This window comes from Ciconia boyciana, chromosome 1 (assembly GCF_034638445.1).
Source record: "Ciconia boyciana chromosome 1, ASM3463844v1, whole genome shotgun sequence".
Classification (NCBI taxonomy): domain Eukaryota; kingdom Metazoa; phylum Chordata; class Aves; order Ciconiiformes; family Ciconiidae; genus Ciconia; species Ciconia boyciana.
In genome coordinates this window covers 92,868,079-92,895,968 of record NC_132934.1, presented here as the reverse complement: position 1 = coordinate 92,895,968, position 27,890 = coordinate 92,868,079, and the positions used below count along the sequence as shown (strand labels likewise).

Below are 27,890 nucleotides of genomic sequence, written 5' to 3'. Positions count from 1 at the left end.
ATCCTCACCCTTTCTTTTGCCACACTGCTCTGGCTGCCTACAGCTTGTCTCTCCTCTCCGTGCCAACACTGCAGCCACACTGCAAAAGAACTGTTTCTCCCTAAAACAATCCTGCACCTTTTCTCACATCATATGTCACGGACAGAATCTCTGCCTTTCCCGTCCTCTGAATGCCTTTAGTATGTGAATTCACGCACTATTAGCATGAGAACATGTTCTAAGGAAAGCAGAAGAGATATGCAGAGCTGAGCAAAAGACTTAAAAGAAGAAATTGCCATCTTTTTTTTTCCCACTGTTGCTACTATCTGCTTTTTCCCTTCCCTCAGCTGCGTTGGTTATGACGTTTGGTGTTACAGCCATGTCGGACTAAGAGCCAGCTTCTGGTGGGTGCAGAGTGCGCCCTGTTCCTGATCAGGTTAATGAAAGCTGCCAGCACTCTGTTTCCTTCCTAGAGTTGTCCCCTAGACTATAAGCAGTTTAGGGCTGGGGAGCGTTGCTTACGGGCTTCTGAAGTGACATGTTTGGGAATAACATATTTGGGAATAACAAATACAAACAATAATGGGTATATTCAACATCCTATTCTATCAGATCATTACATAGCTTTCTTGCAATTTTTACCACTTCTTACAATTGCTGCCACCATGAATTTTAAGACAAAGCTCATGTTGATATGGAAGTTACAGAATCGTGGCTCAGCAGAGAACTCCTGCGCTGTGGCACACCAGCCTCCAAGGCAGTTCCTCCCGAGAGGAGGAGGGTGAAAATAAAAAGGTGGTGGTGGGAGAAGGAGGCAAAACCTGACTTGCTTTTCCCCACACAAGGTACCACAGCCTGCGCACAGGGCTGGCAAACTACCTGCCTAGGGCAGCTGTGGCCTCAGACCGAAGACTAGGCTCGCCTTTCTGTGCAGACACAAAGCACATACAGCTTTAAAAAAAATGCATAAATGAATTGAGAGTTAAAAACTACTAGAGAATACTCCCTGGGATTATCTGTACTATCAAGACAGGAAAACTTTGCAGATGCTACTGTCTCTCTAGAGGAATAAATGCTTGCATTTTAATATTCTCAGCAGCTGGTTCCTGTTGAATGCCATCAGGATGATTCAGCCACCCACCAGGAACACCAGTAGCAAGTGCACACAGAAATCTGCAAAACTTTCTGCTCTCGATGCCAATGCTGTTACTTTGGCAGAGTCTGATCTGTATTAGCTATTCTTCATTACTACCAGTAGCAAGTTTAACTTCATCCTGGGATGGTGAAAGAAAACGAGTCCCTGGTGCTGCCCTAATCAATCCAACTGTCTGCCTCCTATCAGTAGTGTTTCCCACAATCCACATCCTTAGCAGCTTACTCTGTGGTTACCTCATTCACCTTCAGCCTCGCCACAAGTAACATACCTCTCCTGTGAGCTCGTCTCTTCAAAGTGATGGTTCAGGCAGTCTGATGTCCTTCCCCCTACAGTGGTCAACATCTGATGAAAGGGACACCACCTTATAACATACTTGGTTTCTACATGAGACTCAAATGCGATAGATTACTTCCTCACCCTAGCTGATGATCAATTTATGCCTAAAAATATAAGGTCTGCTATCTCTCCCCATTTTGTAAAAAAATCAACCTCAGTGACGTTCTGTCTGTGGTCTGTGGACCACTTCCAGGTGTTTTATGGAGGTGCATCTGTCTAGCAGCAATAATGAAGCATTTACTTTTCCTCAAGAGGCAATGCTTCCTGACAGTTGTTGACTGGGTCAAATCACTCAAGGCTTCCTCTAATCCTACTGGGACAAATTTCTGCCTCTCTTTTGTCTGGCATTTCTTGGAAGTAGACTAAACTGTGATGCCAATCTGCAGAACCCTACCTGGAGAGGACAGAAACTACAGAAGACAGAACTAAACAGCATAGTCACTCAGAGAGACTGGGGGACCCGTGACTATAGACCCCATAGTAGGGAAAGAGTCTTTCAATTCTAATTCATGTGATGACTGACAGCCAGAGAGTGAAAACAAACAGCTCAAATGCAAAATGGTGGGAATGTAACAAGGCAACAAAGCAGCTGCACCCATCTGGTCAATAATGTCCGCTTAAGTTTTCCTCCTTAATACTACTGTCATTTCATTCACCTCAATATGAAAGCTGCTACAGGTGGACAGCAACACAATATCAACATCTATTCTAAAATTATGGGGTTTAATGCCATCATCACAGAGCATCCTAATTTCACCATTATTCAATGTTTTGAAAAAAAAGCATGCCTTCAACATGGAGATAAATATTAGCTCATACCAAGCCAGCAGCTTTGGCCTTTCAACAGGAACAACCCCAAATACTGGTGCCATACATATAGGTAACTCCTCAAGTAATCTCTCAAACAAATGAAAGAAATTTAAGTTTATTACCTGTGCCAAGTTGTCCTAATGTGGAAAACAAGCCAAAATAGAGAAGTCAGAGATTGTGCATTGAATAAGTGACAGAAACATTATGAACACAATTGTTCTCATGTCAGATACCTGATGTACCCATATAGCTTGTGACACCTACTGCTGACTGCAATGATATTCATCCTGATTACAAGTGATGCTATCATATTCCTTACTTCCTTCGCAAAGAATATATTCAAGAAGCTGTGTCATTTCCAGAATTCACAGTGGTCCCTACCATGATCTCACCTTAAATCCACAAAGTTACAGAGCTGCCACTTGCTCATTCTAGTAAGTGAAACAGTTAAGTGCCATTCAGAGTCAGCCAGAAGTCTGCATGAATATGTAAAAGGGAGGCAGGAGGGCAGCAGAAAGTGAGAGACTAACCTTTTATACTGAATTAAAAAAGAAAAAAAAAAAATTAAATCAATGAAGTTTTTTTTCCAGTTCTGTTTAATATCTTTATCAATGATCTGGACAAAGGGATCGACTGTACCCTCAGTAAGTTTGCAGATGACACCAAGTTGGGTGGGAGGGTTGATCTGCTTGAGGGTAGGAAGGCTCTGCAGAGGGACCTGGACAGGCTGGATTGATGGGCCGAGGTCAATTGTATGAGGTTCAACAAGGCCAAGTGATGGGTCCTGCACTTGGGTCACAACAACCCCATGCAATGCTACAGGCTTGGGGAAGAGTGGCTGGAAGGCTGCCTGGCGGAAAAGAACCTGGGAGTGTTGGTTGACAGCCGCCTGAATATGAGCCAGCAGTGTGCCCAGGTGGCCAAGAAGGCCAACAGCATCCTGGCTTGTATCAGGAATAGTGTGGCCAGCAGGACTAGGGAAGTGATCGTGCCCCTGTACTCGGCACTGGTGAGGCCGCACCTCAAATACTGTGTTCAGTTTTGGGCCCCTCACTACAAGAAGGACATTGAGGTGCTGGAGCGTGTCCAAAGAAGGGCAACGAAGCTGGTGAAGGGTCTAGAGCAGAAGTCTTATGAGGAGCAGCTGAGGGAACTGGGGTTGTTTAGTCTGGACAAAAGGAGGCTCAGGGGAGACCTTACTGCTCTCTACAACTCCCTGAAGGGAGGTTGTAGCGAGGTGGGTGTTGGTCTCTTCTCCCAGGTAACAAGTGATAGGACAAGAGGAAATGGCCTCAAGTTGTGCCAGGGGAGGTTCAGATTGGATCTTAGGGAAAATTTCTTCACTGAAGGGGTTGTCAAGCATTGGCACAGGCTGCCCAGGGAAGCGGTTGAGTCACCATCCCTGGAGGTATTTAAAAGACATGTAGATGTGATGCTTAGGGACATGGTTTAGTGGTGGACTTGGCAGTGCTAGGTTAACGTCTGGACTTGATGATCTTAAAGGTCTTTTCCAGCCTGAACGATTCTATAATTCTACGATTCTAACTGCTTTCACAGTTTTCTGGTATTTCATCTCATGTAACAAAGGAGACTTAAAATTTTCACAGAAAAACAGGGAGTTATTTTTAATTAAACAATAAAAACAGTGGTTTGCTTTTTTTTCTGCCTTGAAAAAAGAATGAGAGGAAGGGGAAAGAGAACATTTCCATTTCTTTTACTTTTCTTTTTTTGCAATCAATAATGAGGGTTTTTTGACCAATTCTTCCAGTAAGCTATCTCATTGGATGTTATGTGGCGACAAGGATCTGTTACCCATTGTGGTTTCAGGGCTGAGAATGGATTGGATTGTCTTCTCTGTTATTTTAGCCCCAAAGTATATTTTAAATAGCCTTAAAGAGAATGAAAATTCTTCTCATACCAGCAACAGGCAGAAATGGCTTTAGAAATGACTTTCATGTTTCCAACAGTTTTTGCTTTTTTTCTCCGAGTAATTTTTTTTTTTTTTTGCTTACACAAATGCAAGGGGATAGCCTGGTTTGAAAGATGTCGGAACACGATACTCGGTGATCCATCAATCAACAAGAATACCCAGATATGGGTTTCTAGTAAGCAGTGAGTGTCACAGAGTTTACTTCCACATACTTCATTCAAATCAGAGACAAGTCAGCCATACAAAGCCAGTTTGAAGGGCTGGCTTTTTTTTGCATCTTCTTAAAAGCACGTATCTTCTTAAAAGCTAGTCTGACTCGTCCAGACTGGCACCATTTCAGTGCTTGGCCTTCAATGGCAACTCAGAAATTATCTTACGTCTCACTCTATTTTCCCAGATTGGTTAGGACTAGGCATGTGTTTTGAAAAGAAGATGAAAGTCCTTTAGAAAAATATTGTTTCTTTCTTAATAGAAACCACCCAGAATTTTACCTTGGCCAAAGGATTTCATCAAGATTTAAGAGGAGAACACTAATACCTTCAAAGCACGAAGAACTCATTACACTCACACTCAGTGTTCTTGTAGCATCAGTAACAAGCATTATCAGGGTTATTTCACAGTTAAAGGAAGACAGGAGAGAAATGACACAACATTTGAGGTGAAGATGCAAGAATTCTTCATACTGAACTGCGTGAAACCCAAAGATAAAGGCAACCTTGCCACTTGCGCCTAGTGATTTTGTAGTGTTTTACAGGCCACGTTGAGCCCATCTTCTCAGCTGCCCCTGAGATAGGAAACCACCAGCTGGTTTTAGAGTTGTTTGGAATAATTTGAAGAAGGGGGTTAAGTGACCATTTCCAGGCTGCACCGTGAGTGGGCAGCGGGTGAGGAACATGTCCAAATCGTAATGTTCCAGCCACCAGAGCACAGAGAGATACAGCTCCAGAGAGGGTTGGAAGAGAAACAACTTGAGAAGAATAACAGTACACTTACCCTAAGAAAGTTTTCCCTCTTCTTTGTTCTTTTGTCGGTGAAAAAAAAAAAAAGCTATGTGTGTCAGAAGAGCTTTCTCTCGCCTAATTAGGCCTCCCTTTCGTTATGCCCTGAACACTGGAGTTTTAATCCTGAGCACAGAGGGGCCTTGGGCAGAAAATTTGGCCAGTCTTTTTCACAAAGTCTGAATGTGTTCAGACCTTTCAAAACTGTACTAGCCCCTCTCTAACCTGAAGATTAAGCAGTACATTTTCAAAGCCATAATGAGCTAAGCCTGCTGGCCTCCTGTGAGATAGGAAACTACCCACTGCTTGAGAAGCCATAGTCCATACTACCCAAGGTGAATTACTGCTACTCTTTGTGTTACATTCTTAACATAATCTGATATTTCCCCATTTGTCCTGACCTTATGGACCATTGCAGACTATGTTTGCTTCTCTTTTCTGTCCTTTAATAGCTTTATGATGCTTCTCTTTTCACTCTACTTTCTGTGTCTATTCTCAAGACTTTTTCTCTTACATTCCCATCTCTTTCCCTCTTTATAACTGATCTTTGCCTTTACCCACATATTTCTTTAATTTCTGCCTCATCTACTCAGGAAGAAAAAGACATCCACTGTCTCTGCATACTGCTTTTCTTCTCTATTAATGGATTCTTTCTGCCACCAGTAATTCCTCACATCCCACTTCAAATTCCACTACTCACCTTCCCATACCTTCAAACTGTACCTGGGTGTCAAAAATTTACCATCAGTCAGCAAAGTTTATTAATACCAAGCACGGGGAGAAGATTTCTGACAGTAGAGGGCTCCTTAATACATCAGACAAAGGCATAGCTGATGTTAGACAAATTCAGATTCAAAAGAAGCGAAATGGACTTTAAAACCTTCAGAATAACTGACTTAAATATGTGGTCATTCCCTTACTTAAAGACTTTAAGATTACTTGTCTTTCTGAAAGATATGTTCTAGCTCACCAGAAGATAAGAGCTTTAAGAAATTCAGTAGGCTTTATCACGTGAAGGAAACTAGATGGGACTATCAGAAGGGCCCTTGCTGCTTGACCATCTTCAGAGATGAAAAGGCACCAGTGTCCAATCTGTCTCTGACTCTGCTTGGCAGTCTCATCTCTTGTGCCCACCTGCTAGTAGACGTTGCATAGTTCGGGACAACTCCTTCCCTCTTCAGCTACAAGGATATTTCTCCCTATTTGCAGGGGTTACCCTTTCTCAAGCCGGGGCTTCATCGCTGCCTTAAAAATGGTGATTGTGAGGATCTAAACAAATGTAATTCCCCCACCACCCATCTGCACACAGAGAGAAAAACAGAGCAACTTTTACTTTTCAAAAGCCTCTTCTCATTTTACAGCTCCAGTCCCTGCCCCAGCTTCTGCTCAGGGCTCTTCCAGACTGCCTCCAATAAAACTGACCTAGTTCTCCTTGGCTCACTGAGGTCCCCAGAAGCATCGCTAAGAGCTCAAGATTAATACATTTTTTCTACTACATGTTTGAAGGATCTTAGCAGCCACAGAGCTGTTAGGCCCAAGACACATGAAGTTATCAATGACTCAATTTACATTAAATTACCATTTGGAAATTTATCTTCTTAATCATGTCTATGAGAATATACAGTCATGTCTTAACTATGGTACAACTGACAGATATGGAACCAACCAGCATCGAACACATGGATTTTTCAAGGTCCGTTTAAAGTCATTCTAAACTGTGGGTTTATGGCATTGCAAAAATTTACTGAAAAAACATGAGTTAATATTTGTCCAGTTCTTTCGCATGAGAAGTGCCGTTACTGTTGTCAAAAGTCTACTGTGGGTTTAAGTAGCTATGAGAATGCAAAACAGTTTAAAATGTGAATAGCTTTCATAACTAATAGCAAGTAGGCAATATAACAGATGGCAACTCACATGAAAGATAAACCACATCTTAATAACAATAACTTACATTCAGAGGGGCAGCGTTTCCTAGTGGTTAGAGCATGGGACTGGGATCCCAGATTCCCAGGTTATCCTCCTGGCTCTGCCACTGACTCACTGTGTGAACTTAGAAAAGTCACTCAAAAATCTCTGTGCCTCAGTTTCTTCATCTGCAAAATGGAGACAGTTCTTACAAATATCACCAGACCGCTGAGGGGAAGAGGCTCAAGTTGTTAGCTTTTATAATAAGCATCATTTTGAGGCAAATGAAGGTATGGAAGAGCAGTGTTTGCTGGTGCCATTATTCAGCCATTGATCAAATTGCAAAGTGGTTACTTTGCTCAACACTGAGCAACTACAGCCATCCCTGGAGTGAGAGGTGGCAGCTGCTTAACTATCCTCCATACCTTTATGGTATGGTTCAGGCCAGGAAGTGAGTATTGCCCTGCCCAACTGACTCTGCAGAGGGAATTCAAGGAGGCCAAATATAATTATCTTCATTGAAATTTAGCCAGGACATTATGCAATCTTTAATAGCAGTCTGAATCTCTTATTTTCTATCTCTGACAAAAGGGAGCACCTACAGCTCTCCAGGTTCCTGTCATCATCAGTTGGCACATTACTTCATTTTGATCAGAAACAAGATTTCTTCTCACTCTCTGACTCTGTTTTGTGCAGCTCTACAGAGTTTCACAAAGGTCCTCCAAAGCAAGCACCAGAACAGTCTTATGCTGTCTGGCATGAGCATAATACAAAAGGAACAGGCTGCAAAATAAATGTTCTCCTTTGCTTTCCACTATATATCAACTTTTTATTTTTAATTTTTTTTTTTTTGGTATGAGTGATGGATTGAATTTTTAACTGTATGAGTAGTAGAGACTCTGCTTGGAGAGGGTCTATTTTTGCCATGCTTTCCAGATAGAGATTTCCCCTTGACTTTGGTGAGAATTTCATTAAAATCGAAGTTAGAGAATTGGACCAGGAGGGAAAAAATGGCTGGTTACAGAAAGGAAGATCCTTTGTAGCGTACATCCTGGTGCTTCAGCAATGCGCAGGCAATGGCACAAACCAAAGCTTGAAACCAACTTGCTGGCTTGTCTCATTAGTGGGGAAGGCTGCCTCAGATCGGCTCTGTTTTGCTCTCTCCAGCTGTATAGGGTTATTGTGGCACTGATAATTTTCTGTGGCTTCTGAAGATTGTGGGGATATATTTCAACAAGCCAAAAAAAAAGTCACAAACAAAATACACACACACACACACATACACACACACAAAACAGCTGATCTCACTGAAGAAGACTCTGGCATCTTCCTACACAGAGTTTTCACTGGTATTTCCTGATTCTCCAGCCAAAGGAATCATTGGTAAACCCTTTTTTCTGGGAGGAGGGAACAAAAATTATTTCTCACGCTAGCTCTGTAGGCTTTATGGGATATGTAGTTGAGATTAACAGGCCAAAGAGTTTCAGGAGTCCTATTTAAAGGACTGCCTAAAGAATACTCTATGTAACTAACTTAACTGCTCTCCAGATGGTCAAAACTGAAAAGGCCATCTGAGCAAAAATCAAGTTTTGGAAAGTGCCATGAGAAATTTTACCCAGAGGATGTGGATTCTGATTCTGCTGCCTTCAGTGGAAACAGAATTACTCTGATTTATTAATTATTTTTTAAAAAAAATCTTAAGTTCATACAAAGAAATGTCTGGAAATTCCATGTTGTTATTTTCAAGAGAGATGAGCTCAAATCACAGAATCTGGATTTGGATGCCTAACAGTGCCAGAAGTTCAGGAGAGTTTGGACCGACAAGGCTGGCTCAGGCAAGTGTTGAGTGTTTTCCCAGGATTTTTTGAAGGCCAGTACAAGGGTTTCAAAGATGAGAGAGGCATGTGCAACATGGCAGAGTTACAAAAAAACATCGCTTGGAATTTCCTGGGTTTTGCGAGATTAAAATTGTAAGTCTAATTAGTTTAAGGAAATTAGCTCTTTATAATTTTCATTTTGTATTGAAGAAACATGAAAAATTAAAAATAGAATGAGAATGGAAAAATTAATGGGTTTCAGTAATTAGTTAATCAGAAAATGCTCCTGTCTTAGTGTGACTGCCCAACACACATTAAAAAAGAAAAAAAAGAAAAAAGTAACCATGACTTTCCTCATGCTTTCCAAATAATATAAGCTTCACCTCTGAGCTTGGAACAACTACTTGACATTTCAACTCAGCTCATTTTTTAGCGGTAAGCCACTGAAATCGGTGTTTAGGTTGAAATATTATCTCACCATAACATTAATACAGACGTAGAATAAATACATGCATCCTGGCAAAAATAAACCAGAATTTGTTCCTCCTGCTGGCCACATCACATTTACATGAGTTGCATGCACTAATGAAATGTTAAATGGAAGGGAAACCTCTTCTGAGAGCAGACCTTTTCACCAAGTGCTGAACGGGGGATCTCTGACATCTGAAAGCAGCAGGACAACTTATTACGCTGCAGGAAAATGCATTTCTCTTGACAGTGGTGATCCAGTCTGAGGCCCCACAAGCCACACACTGGTGCACTAAAGAGACATGTGTTAGACAAGCTGTTTTGTCCCTTGGCTATCACCCTCCTGAGCGCTGAATAGATCCGGATTGGGCTGGCTTAGAAAAAAAGTCAGATGAAAGCAGTGAAGTTAAGCCAAGTCAAAACACAACTTTGGTGCAATTCCACTGAGTCCAAGTTATGCTAACAAAACTTTAGCAGCAACGAGCCTGGCCTTCTCTGCCCAGCCCAGAGCCACCCTTTCAGACATTAGCTGCAGCTCTTGGCTTTCAGCTTTCTGCAGCTCTTCACTATATTTATTTAATGAGGTAGCTAAATATGTATTTTATCATTATTTGAGCTTATAATAACTTTGAAACAGAATAATCTACACTGCAGAGATGAAGTCAAAGAAGTTTGAGGAGAACGCTTTTTTCTCTAAATAAAGATGCTGAGCAACAATCCACTGAAACGGCCAAAAACTTGAAAGAAACCTTCTACCTCGCACTTACATAGCTCTTGAACTTCAGCCTTACCGTTGAGCTGTTTACTGATTGTCAAGTCAACTAAATTCACGGGCAACTACCAGAACGAGCTCACAAATAAAATACCCACAGCTAGGACTGCTCAGAGCACTGGAGCGTGCGTAGAGTAACAGGGAACATCATGTACCGTGCATGAGCAGCACGCAATTTTTAAACATTCGTAACACTTATTTCAAAAACACATTTCTTCCAACAATGTCTGTAATTCGTTCCTCAGGACCATGAATGTGCCTAAGCACAAAATGTTAAAACAGAACTGGTTTCAAGTTGCTAGAGGAAAAGAGAAAAGGAAAGAAGCCTCAAAATGTTGTCTCTGGTCAAAGAGTCTCTTACTTCTCATTGAGACAACTGGCAAAAACTAAATAAAAAGAAACCGTCTGCTCTAGAGAGCGAAGAAGAGATATTGGTCATTTTCTGAAGGAACTGGAGGCATATACAAATAAAGTTTCAGACTGCAGGAGTCATCTCAACTCAGCTCTAGCATCTCCACTACAGTGAGTGTGCCCTGCGTGCTACAGAGGGATGCTGTGCGGCACAAGGACGCGTCCTGGGTGTCTGGTTTCCAACACTGATTCAAGGGGATCACCCCAAATCCCGATGTTCTAGCTCTGTTTTTCATTAACCCTTTCTCAAGAAAACCTGCACTGACTTCGGTGGGAAGGTGTCTCAGATGAGAAATAAGAAACACCACCACCTAGCAGGGGGACCTCGATGTGGTTCAACACACCTACAGTATGGCCAAAATACAGTTGTTTCTGGATTTGTAAAAAAAAATCTCTAATCTGTATTTGCCTCACTTACAAGACTGCTTTTGTACACTGGCCTAAGTATACCCTGGAGGGGAAATGCTAAAACTTATAGATCTTCAGCAAAGCTAACAGGAATATCAGCACAAAATGTATATAAATCGCGTATACAAAACACACCCGCGCGCAGCTGGCTGCTGAACAGTGCAAGTTGGTGGAAGGACTGGCCAGCCAAAGCAGCTACCTCTGACGGAAAGTGTCAGTAACTCCTTTGTGTCTCTACAGTGCAAACAGGATTTCGGCTTTGATGATCTTACCAAATTCAGATGAAAAAAACACCGAGTTCCACAAAAATACAGCAGTAATTACAGAGCAAGAAAAGTTGTGTAAAAAGCTAATTTTCTGGTTTGCTTGCCAAAGTATATTACAATTCAGGTTGCACAAAACTGAAGCAAACAAACAAAAAACCAAACACTCTAAATTCCTCCCAAACAACCTAAATCTGCCCCCTTCAAACCCTTTTGTTTTGGAATGTTTTTAAGGATTTTCCTCCCTTTTCCTTTAGAAATCATTTCTTAACAATTGTCAAAATAAATCCTTAGTTCAAAAACAGAAATTAAAATATTGCATAGAAAAGTATCAAAACAAAACATTACCTCTCTTTCGGAAAGACAGACCTTTTTTCCTGCAACGATTTAATACATTTGATAGCAATTCATTGTTTCTGTTGACGTTACGTTGCATTTTCAGGCAAAAAGTTTTGCAGCGGTGTTCATCTAAATAACGTATTGCTAAAGACAGCACAAATAGGGAAAAAAGTCATCTCCCTTAACTAAAATGTGACTCTGTATCAGAAATATTGCTGCCATAAGGCTTGCCTACTTGGCTATACACCTCCGATTGCTAGCTGCTGTCTGGCTCCCTCCATCCTATTATTAGGCACCAGCGTTCTGGTACAGGAAACTTTTATGGGTGGCGTACACAAAGCACATCTAATTTCTACCTCGCACTTCGGGCTGTCTTCCTTCAGCACAATATTTCATTTTCTTACAGCCTTAACTTCCCCCCTTTGCTCACCTAAACGCAGAAAAGCCCAGCATATGGATCGCTACCTGACAGCTTTTCAAACTCGGTGTGGAGAAGGTGCCCAAATGAAATGAATAAATAAACAGAGGAAAGTTTATGAAAGTGAAACAAACGGCGCGGCGCAGCAGGAGCAGCAGTAGGCAGCTCTGCACTCCTCCTTAGACTGACACAGGTGTATCCCAACTTCACCCGCTCCAGCAGGAGAGACGGAGGGACGTACATGAGTGTGTACGGACACACCGAGAAGTGACGGAAAGGGCGAAGGAAGAGGTAGAAGAGAGAAGTAAAACTGAAAGGTGTTATTTATTTTTACAACTCGACAATGAACTTCAATTTTGGCAGAGGATTAAAAACAGCCCTGGGAAATGATTAAGGTTTTTTTTTTCTTTTCTATAAAGCTTCAGCACAAAAAGAGAGATTATAAAAGGGATACGCTCGCACAGGCACACATAAAATAGGGGGGGAACTGGGGAGAAGGAAATGAAAGGAAAAGAAAACAAACAGCCTCCTAACAGGCCCATACTGCTAACGGGAGTCCAAATAAAGAGTCATATGATATCTGATAGTGCAGGACACGTCGCCAGGAGCTGGAGCGGATTGCCTGCAGGAAGAAAGAGCCAGTGTGTTACTGCTCAAAGAGCTTTTCTTTCCCTTTTTTAATTTTTTTTGCCCTCTCTCTCTTTTCTCCTGTACTGTGAATGTGCTACTCTCAGGTCAGGTCCACGAAGAGTCCCCGAAAGACAGCTATCGTCTTTCTCCCTACTTCTGGAAGCAGTGACAGCTGCTGGAAGATGCCTTCTAGTTGAGATTGAGGGGGGCTAAATCTAGGTTTCAGCTCTGTCCTCCCTCTTCTGTCACCATCTCCACAGTTGCAGATATAAAATGCTCACAAAAGCATGTTAGATTTAAAAAAAAATTGGGGGGAGGAGGGGAGAAAAAAGATTCAGGCAGAAAAAAAATGAGACTGCTTATCCTATGGAAAACTTCAAAGCCCAAGTCCCATTTCTGTGCTCTTTTGTTTACTTTTCCTATGATTTTTTTTTTTTTCCTTTTTGGAGAGTGAGAGAGCAGGAGAGAAAAGTCACAGAAAACATTCAGATCATGAAAAACATCAGGAGTTGGGAAAACTCTCCGGAGGAACGAGGAAAGCGAGGATTTAAATTAAAAGCAAGGCATTTCTAATTTGTCAAAAGTTCCTCCATTTGTTATATTTGCCAACAGAATGACCAGCTCTTTTTGGTGGTCCATCCCTCTCCGTCAAGCATTTCACATTAAACTGGGGAGCCCGCAAAGTACTTTCGACTCGACACCGCTATTGCTGCTACCCATGGAAATGCAGAGCCCCTGGGTTACCTGCAGCGAAGGTACCTGGACTCAGAGTAGGGGACTTGAGCCCACCACGACCCACCAACACCTGCTGGGGAAGCTGTGCCCACCCCAGCTTTGGAGAGGGAAGAGCCCCGGCTAACGGAGCTGGAGAGGTGCAAGCCCCCACTCTAGATACTGGTACGAAAACAAAACTATGTTTTAACTGGCGGTTTCCCTTGTCGTGGACGGTTTCCCTTCACTTTTGCAAGGGACAGGCTGTATCCTGCAGGACTTTTTGCCACTGTAGGGTAGTGGTGTCCCTAAAGTGGCGCAGGCAGAGCCCAAGGATGGATTTTCCCCCCTTCATCATATGAGGATAAGTAAATGGTCCAATTCTCCGTGCACACGTACACAATGCATAGATGTTGCTCAAAAACACTGCCACAGATACATATGCGATACCTATGTAGCTGTAACAGACGACCTCTTCTGAGGGAAGCCTGCAGCATGAATATAAAAATCAAGGTATTGTAGTAATAATGCCCTGCATCCAGAAACAATCGTTGTAACTCTATAATAATTTGATCTAGTTCTGTATATTGTGCGCTTATGATTTTTAGGGGGGGATATAATATACAGCTTCCTCTCTTGTTTTCTGTACAACTGGTATATGATGCAGTTTTTAGATTGGTAATTTTTCAAAGCCAGGAAAATACAAATCAATAAAGGAAGGCAGGCAGAATTTGGCTAAAGAAAGCACTCCCTTAAGCTACTGAATTTGCAAGAGTATATACTCTCAAACATCGTAACCATTGTACAGGAGACACTGTAGAGAAGATATCCTGTATGTTGTACACTACATGCAATAAAATTCCAGTCTAAACATCTCCTTTAATGTGATGCATTATTCCCTTCTATATTGCGTGTGCCTATTCCACGTACAAATAGACAAAGAGTCTATCTATAAGAAATACATTCAGAAGAACAAAAAATCTACAGTGCAAGGAGGTCTATCCTGAAATCCTTAATTTGGGGCTCGATTAAAGAACTAAACTCAGAAGGTGAAATGGAGCCATTTGAGAGAGGGTCCCACCGAACAGGAGGAACAAGCAAACAAACAAACAAACAAACAAATCCCTGAGCTCCGACTAATCATTTGAGCTGCCAATGAGAGGTGACTTTTAGACAGATGGTCAGGGAAAAGCTGGGTCCGTGGACACAGACGTTAGTGCCCCATCTGTATTTTAGGATCCTAGCTTCAACAAGCCATTACCAACTTTTTTTCTAAGTGACAGAAAGTGAAAGATTTCTGTTCCCACTCATTTATTTCTTTTCCACCGAAACCACCCCATTTCCCTCTTTTTTCCCCCCCCAGTAAGAATTTTTTGCTTGATTTTTTTTAAGTAAACAGAAACTGTTTGCAGTATAACTTTTATGCCAAAAAAAAAAAAAAAAAAGAGGCTAGGTAAGTTGGCAAAACAGCAATCGGATTTAAAGAGAGAGTTTTTAAAAAGGGAGAAAAGAACGACATATCAAACTCACTTGGTCTCGTCCCCCTTCCATTCCTGTTCTTATTAAATCCAAATTATAATTTGGAGGTAAGGGAACTGCATTTCCTTTCAATCTATTTTGTTGCTGCCACACATTCTGTGCTTTGCTTCTCCCTCTTTCTTTTTAGGAGGGGGGGGTGGGGGGAGAAAAAAATCCCTAATAAAAATAGAAAAACATATCTCAGGCGTTAAGCTCGCTCTCCCCCTTCCTTTGTAAAGAACTCTTTGTTCTCTAGTGAAAATGCTGAAAAAAATCCCCGGGCTCCCTGAAACAAGTGCAAAACACTTAGAGGCTTTTGGGCTGGCGAGGAGCCAGAAACCCTCCCGCTGTCTGGTTAGGAAGAGAGGAAAGAGAGAGAGAGAGAGGGAAAAAATTGGAGCTTCCTTTAATAGACATAGGAAGCAGGTCCTGCTTCCCCCCCCCCCCCTTCTTCTTTTTTCCTTTTTTTCAAAACTGGCGGTCAAGCGTTAAGTAACTCCCTGTCTAAATCCACCTGCTGGAAATGAACTTGGGTAACCCCCCCAGGGGTGCACAAAGAGGAGACACAGTAACACACTCCGGCTCTGCTCTCCCGCCCGCCCCCTCCCCGCTGCCCTGCTGCCATTCTCCCTGCTCCCGGCACACAAATGCCCACCACTCGCGCTCCCCTGCCACCACCACCACACGTACCAAAATAAACGCTCGCTCCGTCTCCTTCAAGAGCAAGGGGGGGAGGAAAAAAAAGAAAAAAAGGGGGGGGAAAGCTTTTTTCCATCTCGGTTGCGACAGTGATAAGGGGTAGGGAACATCTCATACCTGGTGTGAATGCTAATCAGCCAGGAGTTCTCCTTTTTTCCCAAGACAGGGAACTGTTTCCTTCCAAATTTATTAGAACCTCCTCCACTGCCTCTTTGAAAAACCTTCTTTGTCACCCTCTTCCCAAGTCCTGATACTTCTTTAAAAAAAAAAAAAATGGCTTCGGAGCTCCTTCTATTCTTGATATTGATTCTCTCTCTCTCTCTCTTTCTCCCTCTCTCTTTCTCTCTCCCCCCCCACCCCCCCACCCCTCCTCCTTTCTCCTGTCTCTGTCTCTTCTGAGTGGTCTATTGATAAGTCCCTAGAGGCACTGGGTCAGCCTGCCCGTAGGAAACCAGACACAATGCACAAATCTCCGAGTGCCATTCTGCCATCAGCAAGCAGACCACGTTTAGGAGAGAGGAAAAAAAAAAACCACACACACACACAGTAGAGCAAAAGACAGAGAGAGAGAGAGAGGGAGAGTGTGAGAAAAAGACTGATTGGAACAGGAGGGAGGGAGGGAGGGAGGGAGCGAGAGAGCGAGGGAGAGCGAGCGACACTGCCAGTCAGGTTAATCATCCCTACTTTAATTAGCTGTTCGGCTTAGACATAAAACAATTGAATTTGAATGATCTGTCAGTGGGCTCGGCTGAACCAAAGGGGAAATGCGAATATTACAAAAAAGACTGTTGGTGTATTCAGACAAGCTCGCCGGGAAAATCCTCAAAGGATAACTACTAAAACTTACCACTAAACAAGAAGTACAGATTCAAATGGCATTGTACAGAGGCCCTCTCCAAAAAGCTGGGAGATCCCTTCCCTCTCTTTTACGCACACCCGCAGCTCTTGCCGAAATAAACACCCGCGCCTTCCCGCAGCCTTCAAACACTACCTGTCCTACCGGGCGGGGAAGGGAGCGCAGGTTTGCCTGCTACTTTGGTTCGGTTAAAGGGAGACCGTGTTGCCCTTCAGTTGAATTTTCCTGATGGATCACTGGAATGTTATGATTTGGGAACTACACAAGCTCCGAGAGCACATCCTTGCCATGGATGTCTGCGCAGACACAGACAAACCGAGTACCTGCTGGATACGGAGAGAGCTGCTGTAAAAAGGCAGTGCTGGCTATTGGGATAGACAAGTCCCAGGCACTGCGGGGGGAGAAGTTATACCCCAAAATAGGTGGCAAAGCAATCTATTCCTTCTACCCTGGCTTGCAAAATGAAGTGCAGTTCAAATGGATGAATCCTGGCAATAACCAGCGCAGCGGCAGCGCTGCGTGGTGGACAAGGCAGAGATTTATGACACTTCTGCAAAGTCTGCTTCTAAAAAGGTGTGGGGCAGGCGGCCTCTCCCCCCGAGAGGGAAGGCAGCAGGTAACACGCTCCTGCGAGAGGAAGCTGCCGGCATGTTTAGCCCCGGACGTCATCCCCCCTGCCCCGCCAGAACTTCCCCTTGTCAGATGCTGGGGACCTGCATTGCGTTTCAGGGCACCCGGGCTCTGTTGTCCCCTCCTGAGTGAATGGCAGCAAGGGGGGTGCATGTGGATTTATTGTGTGAGGCAGGTATATTCTCTGCATTTTAAATACATTCTCTGTATTTCATATAAGGTTGCAGCTCCAGCCGTAAGTCCGTAATTCCTGATCAGCTCTGTGAACATCTGCTGTATATAAACTTTTAAATGGGCATGGCTAACCTGCAAGCGTCGCTCAAAAGCATGGGAAGAAAGTAGAGAAGGAATTCACAACACGGCTGACTGCTGGCTTTCGAGAGGGGGTGCTGGGATTCCCCCCTCACTTTGCATTTTGGGTACCAGTGCTTAAGGAAAGAAGAAACAAAAGATAGACAGAAGCTCTAGCAACTTCTCTATATTAACTTCATCATCTTTTCTACATAGATCTCCAGGCAAAGCTAGCACCAGTTTTCATGTGTTTCACCATTAATGGAGAGCTGATGGGAGGTATCAATATTATTCATTCCTTCTATCACCCTCTGCGATGGGAAAAGGTGGGTTCCTGCCCTTTTCCACCTTTTAAAACGCCACTTGCTGGGTGGCTGTGTCCCATCTGCCTACCAGCCTGTTGGGGCCCGTTGACTCAGCACAGATTACAGGAAGAACTAACCAGGGTCAATAGGAGAGGGATGCACTGCAGAAGCAAATGAGACATTGGACTTAATGAGATCTTTTAAATGCTATTTATGAGTCGTCTCCCCAGCCTCCCCAAAATACAAATTGCTCCCATTTGAAATATTATGGGATTATGGGAGGTGAGATGCTACCAAAGAACGGAAAAGGACATTTCAGAGAAATACAGTGCCATCAAAGGCCTCAACTCCTTTCCAGATGAGGAGATTTTGTAGAGCACAGTGACACAGACAAGTACTTTTCTCTTCCCTGGGTCAGTACCAAACTAATAATCCAGCAGGGTACAAAACACCTCTGGGCTATGCTTCTAATGAAATATGCAGAGGACCTGACCACTTGATGCAGGGGTTCAGTGGAAGAAACTGTGTGCAGTCATGTAATTACAGGCTGTGGTAATGGTACAAGGGGCCCTCAGTAAGGCTGCACAGACAACATTAACTGTGGCATTTCCTAAGTTTTAAGTGCTTGACTTAGTAACATTAACATTACAGTAATGCATTTTCGATATAATTTCTCAGGGTTTTCTTTTAAAGCCAACTTAAAAATCAAATGCCATTCCAGGTTGCTGCTGATGCTGAGGCGGGCTAGCACCTGTGGAGCTGTAATACAGAACTTCACCACTTCAGCCGGCAGCGTCATCGGCAGCACGAGTAAAATGGTGCTTACGAGGGGATCAGCCACTGAAAGAGCATGAGGATACCTCATTCAGGGGTTTGACGGTGTCTTCCCGACAGTGGAAATGCTGAGAGTCAGGAGCCCTAGGCTGGCTTCCAAGGAGCAGCGCAAAGTGCACTGCCATGGGAAGGGAACCTGTGGTCCCTGGACCCCCAAACTGGTATCGCTTCTGTCACTGCCCGTTTTGCTTCCATCCCCTCCATTCAGTTGACTCCATGGACTGCTGTTCCTCTTGTTTTTTAGCTTCCTCTCTCTCATGCTGTTTCTCCTTCCCTACACTACTCCTTGACACAGTCTGTTCCTCATCCCACTGCCCTAAAATGAGCATCCCCTCAAATGCCTCTTCACCTCTCCTCTACCCCAGGCATGGATGGACCCTGGGTGCACAGGAAAGCAAGCTGCTTAGCATGGTAAATTAGGCCACATGGCGTTCCAGGCTGCCTAACTAGACCACTTCTTGCAAGACTGTTTAAAACTAACTCGGGTATCATAATTTGCAATCCACAGTGTAGACATATCAAAATGTCCTTGTTCTAATTTCCAGTGCTTGCTGCCATAGCAACCCCTGGTCAAAAGGAAATTTCCATTGATATCAGAAGGAGCAGCATTTCACCCAGGTGAGTTTTTACTATGTGGCACATACTTTATTAGCATGTGTTCCTGATATGGTGATCCCCAAATCTCCTACAGTGGTTAATGTAGAAAGCGCTACTGTTAAGTCCTGCTCGCAGTAGGTCCCCTTCTACCAGAAGCTACACAAGTCAAAGATCTCCTGATTTCTATCTGAATATCAACCAAGAGCAGACCTGGAGTCTAAATGCAAAAGACCATGAGCAGCTCCAAAAAATGTACATCATCTTCCCCTCCTGAGATTTTATCATGGATTTTAATTTAGATACATGATGATGATAATCTCTCTCTTTGCATCGCACCCTCTTGCTTGCTCTTCTTTCATATAAATCATTGCATGTATCAGGGAGGTTTAGCCAAAGAAGCGAGAATTGAAAGCTCAGTCTGATCAGTTGAATGAAGTTTGCTGTTTGCTATGGGAAAGGCAATCAGTGCTGCAGCAAGCTTTCAAGCTCTCGTGTATGATACCCACTCCATAGGAAGAAAGTGTGGCTACAGAATTGGAACAGATCTTTAACTATGACAACTGTACCTGGATTTGCCACTGGCAAATGGCAGGTTTTATGAAAGGAAAAGCCACCAGAACTGCTCCTCACTTTCTGACCTCTACAGGCATCACGTAACACCAGCCAAGAGCAGGACACAAAACAACAGCAGACTGGGAAGAACCTGGAAATGGCACAGTACTCACTCCTTTTAATGTATATGAAGTATTGTGCAGCGCAACTTGTGACATTCAGTACAGCTGACATGAGCTGACATTAACGGAAAATCAACAGATCCGGGTAGCACAGAGAGGAATTTGGTTCCTTTGCAATGAAGGGGCTCTGTCTACCTGAACAAATGGCGTTTAACTATGTAATCTCAGGATAAGTTGTATAAATACATTCCTCTAGATTTATTGGCTAGCCTTCATAAACAGCTGTGAGTCTGTGCTTTTTGTTCAGAGATGTAAACCAGCACAGCATGTTGGAGAGGGCGAATATATGGTTATCATTCTCTACATAAGAAATGAGAAAAAAAGACTGGAAAGTCCACCTATTACAGAAATCTACCCCGTGCTTATCTTTTGGGTACACAACCATTCCTAACTTGCACCACTATGCTAGGTAGATACCTTTGTATGCTACGGTGAGAAAGGTACCATGCCTTGCATCTAACCTAGTTCACTTCTGTCATATATGCAATTTGATTTTCTGGGGCAAAACAAACAAGCTTCTTCCTGTTGCCTTGATTACCAGAACTAGCCCCCCTGTACATAGAACTATATCAAATGTCCAGGACTGGTTCCTAAAGCACCTGGTACTGACACTGTGCAGTTCCCAAGGCAATTCCTTTCAGAGATTTGCTGACAATAGGGAAATCTAAACGGAAACATCAGAGAGGCTCCATATTTTTTCTCTCTTTCTCTCTCCAAATATAATGGCCTATTTTGTGGAAGAGCCTCTTTTTTAAAAAAAATGAAAATATTGCAAACTGGGCTACGAGACACATTTTGTTCTTTTTTGTGCACATTACTGCCAGCAGTAAGATGCTGGAAAGTGAGCCATGCCCTCACAGGCACCAGTGCAATCCCCTTGCCTTCACTGGAAAAGCAACAGTGCAACCTAGGGGAACTGTATAAAACATCTGGTTAAGAAGACACAAGAGCAGGAAGACTCCTGCCTTTCTTCCTCTTCAGCTGCACTGGGTTGAAAAGTAACATTTCGAAAGTGCGTTTTCACAGTGAATTAAGGAAATCTGATCACTGGTTAAAAAGCATATAAATGAGGAGGTGACTTTCACCGGTGGCATGTTTTCTGTACGTTTATATGGATGCTTATTGTGAAGGCCTCAGAAGACTTTTAAACACTGAAAACATTAACTTTCTACCTCGCTCTCTACCCTCTATCACGATCCATACTGTTGTTACCAGATTGCTCCAAAATAAAAATGACTTAAACAGCATCGTGTGTTATATTCAGCCTATTCTACTCTGTTCTGTTATATTTTATTCTATGATTTTTGAAAGAAGCTTAAGTATCTCAGGGTGTCAGGAGGCTTAATTTTCTCTCGTACTTTCATGGGAAGACAATTATAATTTTGATTTGAAGAACTTTAAAGCGGACGTCTGCCCCACTTCTGTTCTAGATGCTGATGTGAAACATGCTATATATCCCTCTTGCTAACTTTGGTCCTGTCACACATTCATAAATCTTATTTCCCGCATTTGGAGGTGACAGGTATTGTGCCTCTGCCTCCAGGCTTTCTTATCTAAAGACGTCTTGTTTCTGTAGGCTTTTTCATAGGCTCAATGCTGAGTAAAAATCGTAATTATTTTCATATTCCTCAATGGACAAAACCTTTGTAAGAACAACAGTATTACTAGCAGTCTGGGGAGTTGTACAGCATCGGCATACCAAAACCATGAGATTCCCACCAAAATCACCCCACTGAGGGCTTCTGGCTTCTCTGTCCAACCATTAGTTTTGTCTCAGGGACAGCTGCAAGGGTCCCTACTCTGCATATACCACTTTCTCTCTTAGACTTGGATATAAATAGAGTGGGAAGCCAAAGACCCAGAGGAGGGTGCAGAGTTCTGTCTCTTTCTGCAGCAGATCTGATTGCCCATCTTGGCCTTGGACTGGGTGAAGCCATGAGGAAAGAAGACACAGATAGGGTTGATCTCCACCTCCACTCTCTCCACAGACACAACTGTAGCTTGCAAGGTGACTGGAACAAGACTGGCTCAGGAAATGAAGAGTAGTGCATCACTCATTTTTCCTGCCTGTTTGCCTCTAATTATCTTGCAATACATTTCACTGGTAGTTTTATCATACAGAAAGACAGAAGATCATTCTCATTTCAGCACATAATGACTACTTTTAAAATGGCTTGCTATTCATTCTTGGGCAAGCCTCAGTCTCTTCCTCCCTCCCTCAAGTTCACTGCCTCTCATTCGGGGTCTGTTGGGTTTTTTTTGGGGGGTAGGGTGTCAATATTCTGATAATGCATTCCAATAAAAGGAAAAGAAGGGGGAGCAGAGGTGGCTTTCACTTTCTTTTGATGAGATTGTGGCTGCACTGAAAGAAGTGTCAAAAATCTCAGTAATTTCATTTTGGCCAATACAACACCTCTTACAGGCTTGAGGTATGCAACTCCTGTGTAGCTCCTAGTAGAAATCAACAGAGCCTCTTTTATACTTGTCTTCTAATATTTCCCTCTGACCTTAGAGAAATGGAGAATTGCTATAGGGCAATGAACTCTCATTTTGCCCTTGACATTTCTGTAATCCATCTCCCTGAGTTGGGAGACCCTTTCACAGATCCGGAACCTCACCAGCATAAGGAAGTATTAGTATAATTAATAATTAGACACAGGGTCTCTAAAATGGGAATCATAACAATGACTAACGTCACAAGAGTGTTTTCAAAATTAATTCATGTAAGTAAAGCACTTAAAAGATAAAAATGTAGGAGCTGCCACATCAGATTAGACCACTGCTCCACCTAGTTGAACATCCTGTGTGCATCAGAGAGCAGCGATAGATGCAGCGCAGCAGAACTGGGGTCCCCCCTCTGTGAAGGAACAGGGTTCAGTCTAAGCATAGTCAATGCCAGTCCTTGGTTACAGCATTATTTTATGACTTGGGGGACGTATTTAAGCCCCTACAATCCACTGTCGCTAAACAAGGTGGTCTTGCAATTAAAGGAAAGAACCAGGTGAAGCAAGAGTCTGCTACAGTGGCCGTTCAGCTGTACATTCATTGCTGTGCAGGACAGCTTCTGATCAAGAGTTTCTGCTTATCAATGAGAGAACTTAAAATTATTCTAAAAATCTCAAGTTTCAGAAACACAGTTACTGAAAAAATGTGCAGTAGGATATAAGTAGTTATAAAATGAGTACATAGAAGGACATAAATGCACACAGGATCAAACTGGTTAAAAAAGCAACCTGATCCTCACTGGCTCTGCTTTGAGCAGGGGTGAGGGTTGGACCCAGATGACTTAAGGAGGTCCTTTCTGATTTTTATTATTCCAGGATTCTGTGATTCCACAATTTTCCATTGCAGAGTTCTGCCACTGAACATGAAAAAACTTGTGGTAAACATAATTTTTAATGAAAATATTATTAGGGAAGTTTCTTGGGTCCAGGATAGAAACTCTAGTTCAAAGCCAGAGAAAGAGGCTGACCCTAGAGCCTGATGATTAAGGGTGTGACGAGGGAGACCTGGAAGGGAACAGACTCCCATGCTCCCTCACCCGCTGGAGGAGTCCTGGCCCTTGAGCCATTAGCTCTACTGAGGTGGGTCTTTTGAAAACTTGTTTCTTCATGAAAGTTTCATAACGTTTCATTCTCATACTCCAAAACTGCAAATGTTTTCACCATGGGGCACTGCTGCTTCCTGGCCAGCTCACCTACATGACTATGCATTCTGCAAGTACCTGCAGACCTTACATGACTGCTAACATCTGTTGTGACAAAGCTAATGACAATCTTTCTGTGAAATTTCATTATCTCAGATGGTTTGACACCTTAATTCTTACAAGTTTTTCACTTTATGAAACAGTAAAGTAAATGGAAAGTAAAGTAAAATCTGAAAAGTAAATAGATGGGTTCAGATGAGTTTGTCTTCATTTAAGAGTGGGGTTTTAAAATTTGTTTTTACTTTTGTATTTATCATGCAATGTTTAATAGAAACAATCCGTACAATGCAAAACCCTGCTGAAAGATAGAGCCACAAGATATTTTTGTGTATGATTCTACTCTATTCTATATTCTACTTCAGGACAGAGTAATGAAAAACAACAAATTAGAAGATAATCTGTGAAAAAACAAATCCCTCATAACTGACCGAACCATAAATAAGTCTTACATTACTGGGACTGGATAAAGTATTATCAGTGCTGGATTATTACATAAGAATATGTTAGTAATGTAGCAGGAGTCTAGTCTTTTACGATGTGAAAGAGCGTTATCTAACCTCTCCGCAAAGTTCAGGAAGAGGAGCCATATGTCCAAATAATCATTTTCTTGCTGGTGTTTAACATGTCAGTTTTTTCAAGGGGCCTATTTCAAGTTAAAAAAAAAAAAAAAGGTGTGAAATGCATTTCGATTTTTTTTTTTGGCAAAAGCAGCTCATTTTCAAGCTTGCAAGGAAACAAGAAAAACAAAATCAAATGTCAAGTAGATTTGCTCTTTGTTGTAATTAATACGCAAGCATTTGCTTGTAGATGGTCCTGAGCCTGAAAACAAGTAGTGTCAGTCGTGGCGCTATTAAAAATGAGTAATTCTCTGGGAATTAAAGGGCCAGGTGTTCAACCAGTGAAAATTCCCACTCAAATCAGTTTACATCAGCTAAGGATCTGACCACACAGGAAGGACGGCGGGAAGCCCGATGACATTGCAGCATTGGACCCTACATGCGACGAGACAGCAAAGAAAGGTAGGGCAGACTTCTTCAGAGTGGGAGGTGGGAAATGATTAACTGAAAATAAGGAAATTGCAAAGCCCTATGCTGCAGACTACAGGCACGCTCAGTTTCTGGTCAAGGAGGTTACGTGAGATTTCTCTTTGAGTCAGAGCAATGTAGTGGATAAAAAGGCCCTGTCTAGCCAGGGGGATTTCCTGAGGCCATCGCAGACCAGCTCAACACGCTGTTAAGAGGCTCGTTTTCATGAGAGTTTTTGTTGCATTTGTAACGCTGGCTCCAGGTCCCCTAGAGCTTTAAGTGCCACATCACAGCGCTACAAGCCCAGCGCTGAATGCTTGGCACAGGACCAGGCATCTTCCCTTTCTTCTCTCAGTTTCCTCAAGTCAGCAGGTGGGGCTCCAGGGCTCCATCTTGTTTTGATTTGTGGGGGGAATTTTCTTCTCCAAGAAGGCTGAAGAAAAAAATTTCCTGTTGAATCCTTGCTCTTCTCTTCCTTTTCCCCATGTTGTTTTGTGGAGGCGTTCGGGGGGAGGCGGGGGGGGGGATTTTTTTTTCTTTTTTTCTTCAAAGGGGCTTGCTATTTTTCCTGAAATGGGTTGCTGGAAACACTTCATCACCGAGGTCTACTGGCCTGAGATCTGCTCGTATTTACATCAGGGTGAAGCAGCAGCAGTTCCACTGAGGTCACTGGGAGTGCTCTGGCAGGCAGCTCCCCTCCCCGGACGCGGGGTCAGCTCTGCCGAGCCAAGCTCTCCAGCGGGACCAGCCATGGGCCAAGCCCTGTGCCAGGTCGCAGAATGGGTGTAAATGGATGCAGGGCAAAGAAAGTGTAAACCTCTACCAACTTTCCCTGTCAGATGGTCATAAAAGTGCTGGAACTCGAATGCTGGAGTGAGGAAGCGGGGGGCAAAGCCAGCGCAGCAAAAAGCCCTACCAACAAAAGTGCGTGATACTGGCCAGGATAAGAGAGAACTGGGGCAACATATATTATTTTGTTACTGATTTTCCCACACACTTGTGTCCGATATGTAATTCTCTCCTATCATTTAGGTCACTGCTGGATTTAGCCCTATGGGTTTGAACAATTAATTATTTTCAGTGATAGAACTATTTCATTTTCAAAACTGGTTTGAACGGTAGATTAGTTCTAGATTAAATAATTTAACTACAGATCAGTAGTAGGTGTTTGCTGTATATTAAGTTGGCATATCACTGAGCAGGTATTACTTTTTAACATTTTAATATACTTAATAATTTATAACGCTACATTGTAAACTGGCTGAATAACCATCACCTTGGAACACTACAGCCAACACCTCCGAATTTAATCTCTTCTCCAAAGAGCCTTGTTCAATCTTTTAAATGATCAACTACTGGGGAGAAAGGAAGGAATGTAACCACAAAAGACTATGAAAAGAAAGCTGCTTAACTCTGTGAGCATCAGCTCTCAGGTTGTAGGACCTTAAGCAAATGCTGTGCCTCAGTTTCCCCATCTCTACGTAACAACGGTACCTAATTAATCAATTGCTATAAAGACCACGCAGTTCTTTCTAAGATGCTTTTCAGAAGACTACTTGAGGCAGACATTTCAAATGATTTCTCAGAAAATCTCTTAAAATGACCCTTAAATTAAAAGAAATTTGTGCTCAGGTGTTCTGTTAAATTAAGAAGGGATTCATCCTGTGCCTCAGTTTCCCCTGCAGCTAAGTGCTGAAAATACAACCTCCCTACTTCACAGAAATCCAGGGAAAGTTAAGTCATTAACAATTACACCGTAGTTGCAAATCCTTGGGCAGAAAGTCTTGGAGAACGCAGTAACATCAGATTCTACGGATAAGTAAGGCAGCAGAGGCCCAGAGCTCACACCGTGAGAAGTTTTGAGGTTCATCACATCAGAACCAAAAGGATGTGAAGTCGCTTTTGTGCAGTGCAGCAGCACCTGGGAACAGGGAGGATGTGCTGTGCTCCACTGCCAGGGGAGAGAGAAGGGCTTCAGACTGCTTCCTCCCCTGCCACTTCTCATTCACAGCGAGAACCGCAGGCTGCTTCTGCTCTGCTGGAAACAGGGGCACCACGCAGATGTCTGCTTTCTAAAAGGAAAAGCAAGAGCGAGAAGAGGAGGTGCATGGAGAAGGGATGAAGGAAGGGCATGTTTTCACAGGAGGAAAAACCACCAAATGTTCAGAAGTGGCAAAATGACTTTACAGAAAAGGAGAATACTGGAGATATGTAAACTAAACGGGCTGCTCAAATGTCATATTTAAGTTCAACCGATCATATTAAGGGTTAGGAATGATTAGTCTGGGTTACAGAAGTGTGCAGCTGGCCAGCTGCACCAAATATGGCCTTTACCTTCCTGCAGTGCTTAAATGGGGACTGACCAAAATTGAGGCACTGGAGGTCACTTCTGATACACAGCAGAGAAACTTGTCCTCCCACATATTATTAATATGAGGTCTGAAACGCTGCATGCAGATGGAGGACTGAGCAGTCGAGAAGATATGGGGTACATTATGGAAATAAACCGGAAGCATAGTCAAAGGTTAGCAGGTCTTTTTCCCTCCAGCTGCCATTGATATGAATGACGGCCGGTCTTGCACTGGCAAAGGGAAAGAAAAGATGAGTTAATGTCACTTCACCTTCTCTAAATTCTCAGATTTGATGACTAACAGGCTACAATATTTCACTAAGTAAAAGGCCTGTTTTTTACTTAAAAGCACAAAAAGTATACAGAGAAAGTAATTTTCAAGGTCAGAGGGTTGTTTTGACATTTAAGAAATACTAAAACAGATTTTGGCTTTTAAATTTGTAAACCAGAACTACTTCCTGACCTGAGAGACAATCTGCCAAATTTCTAGCTGACCACAGGCTTTTCAGGGTAAGCTAGAATTATCAGATATATCGTGTTGTCTAGGTGCATGCCTCTGTGAATTTAAAACAAAATGCTGACCAACCTTAAAAAACCACAGTTTCTGAGACCCTTCATACAAGTAACATGCACCCCTTCTCACAGTAACTGAAGAGGCAATCCTCTCTTTAATAACCATTTTGGTACAGTATTTTGCTTACTATTGGAAAACTCAATAGCTTAAGATTAATATATTAATGAAAAAAATGGAGGGCAATAGAAACATTTCAGCATACAGAAGCCAAATAACTCCTTTTATTTTATACCAAGACTTTGATCCTCCCACCAATCCTGTTGCAATACAAACCAATTTCATTTAACACGACATCTGACAAGCCAGACTTCTCTGAGATTGCAAAACTCTGCTAAATCCCTGGGCAAACTGTAAATGGGCTGAGGGAAAGGCTCACAAATAGCACGTACATGCAGGTGGGCCACACATACATAGGTAGCA

General features: G+C 42.8%; 1 protein-coding gene across 15 annotated transcripts in view; it reads right to left on the bottom strand.

The window, feature by feature from the left end:
* The window catches only part of ZBTB20 (zinc finger and BTB domain containing 20), a 470,118-nt gene that overhangs the window by 85,493 nt on the left and 356,735 nt on the right, over positions 1-27,890 (bottom strand). The gene's annotated exons all lie outside the window — the stretch shown is intronic.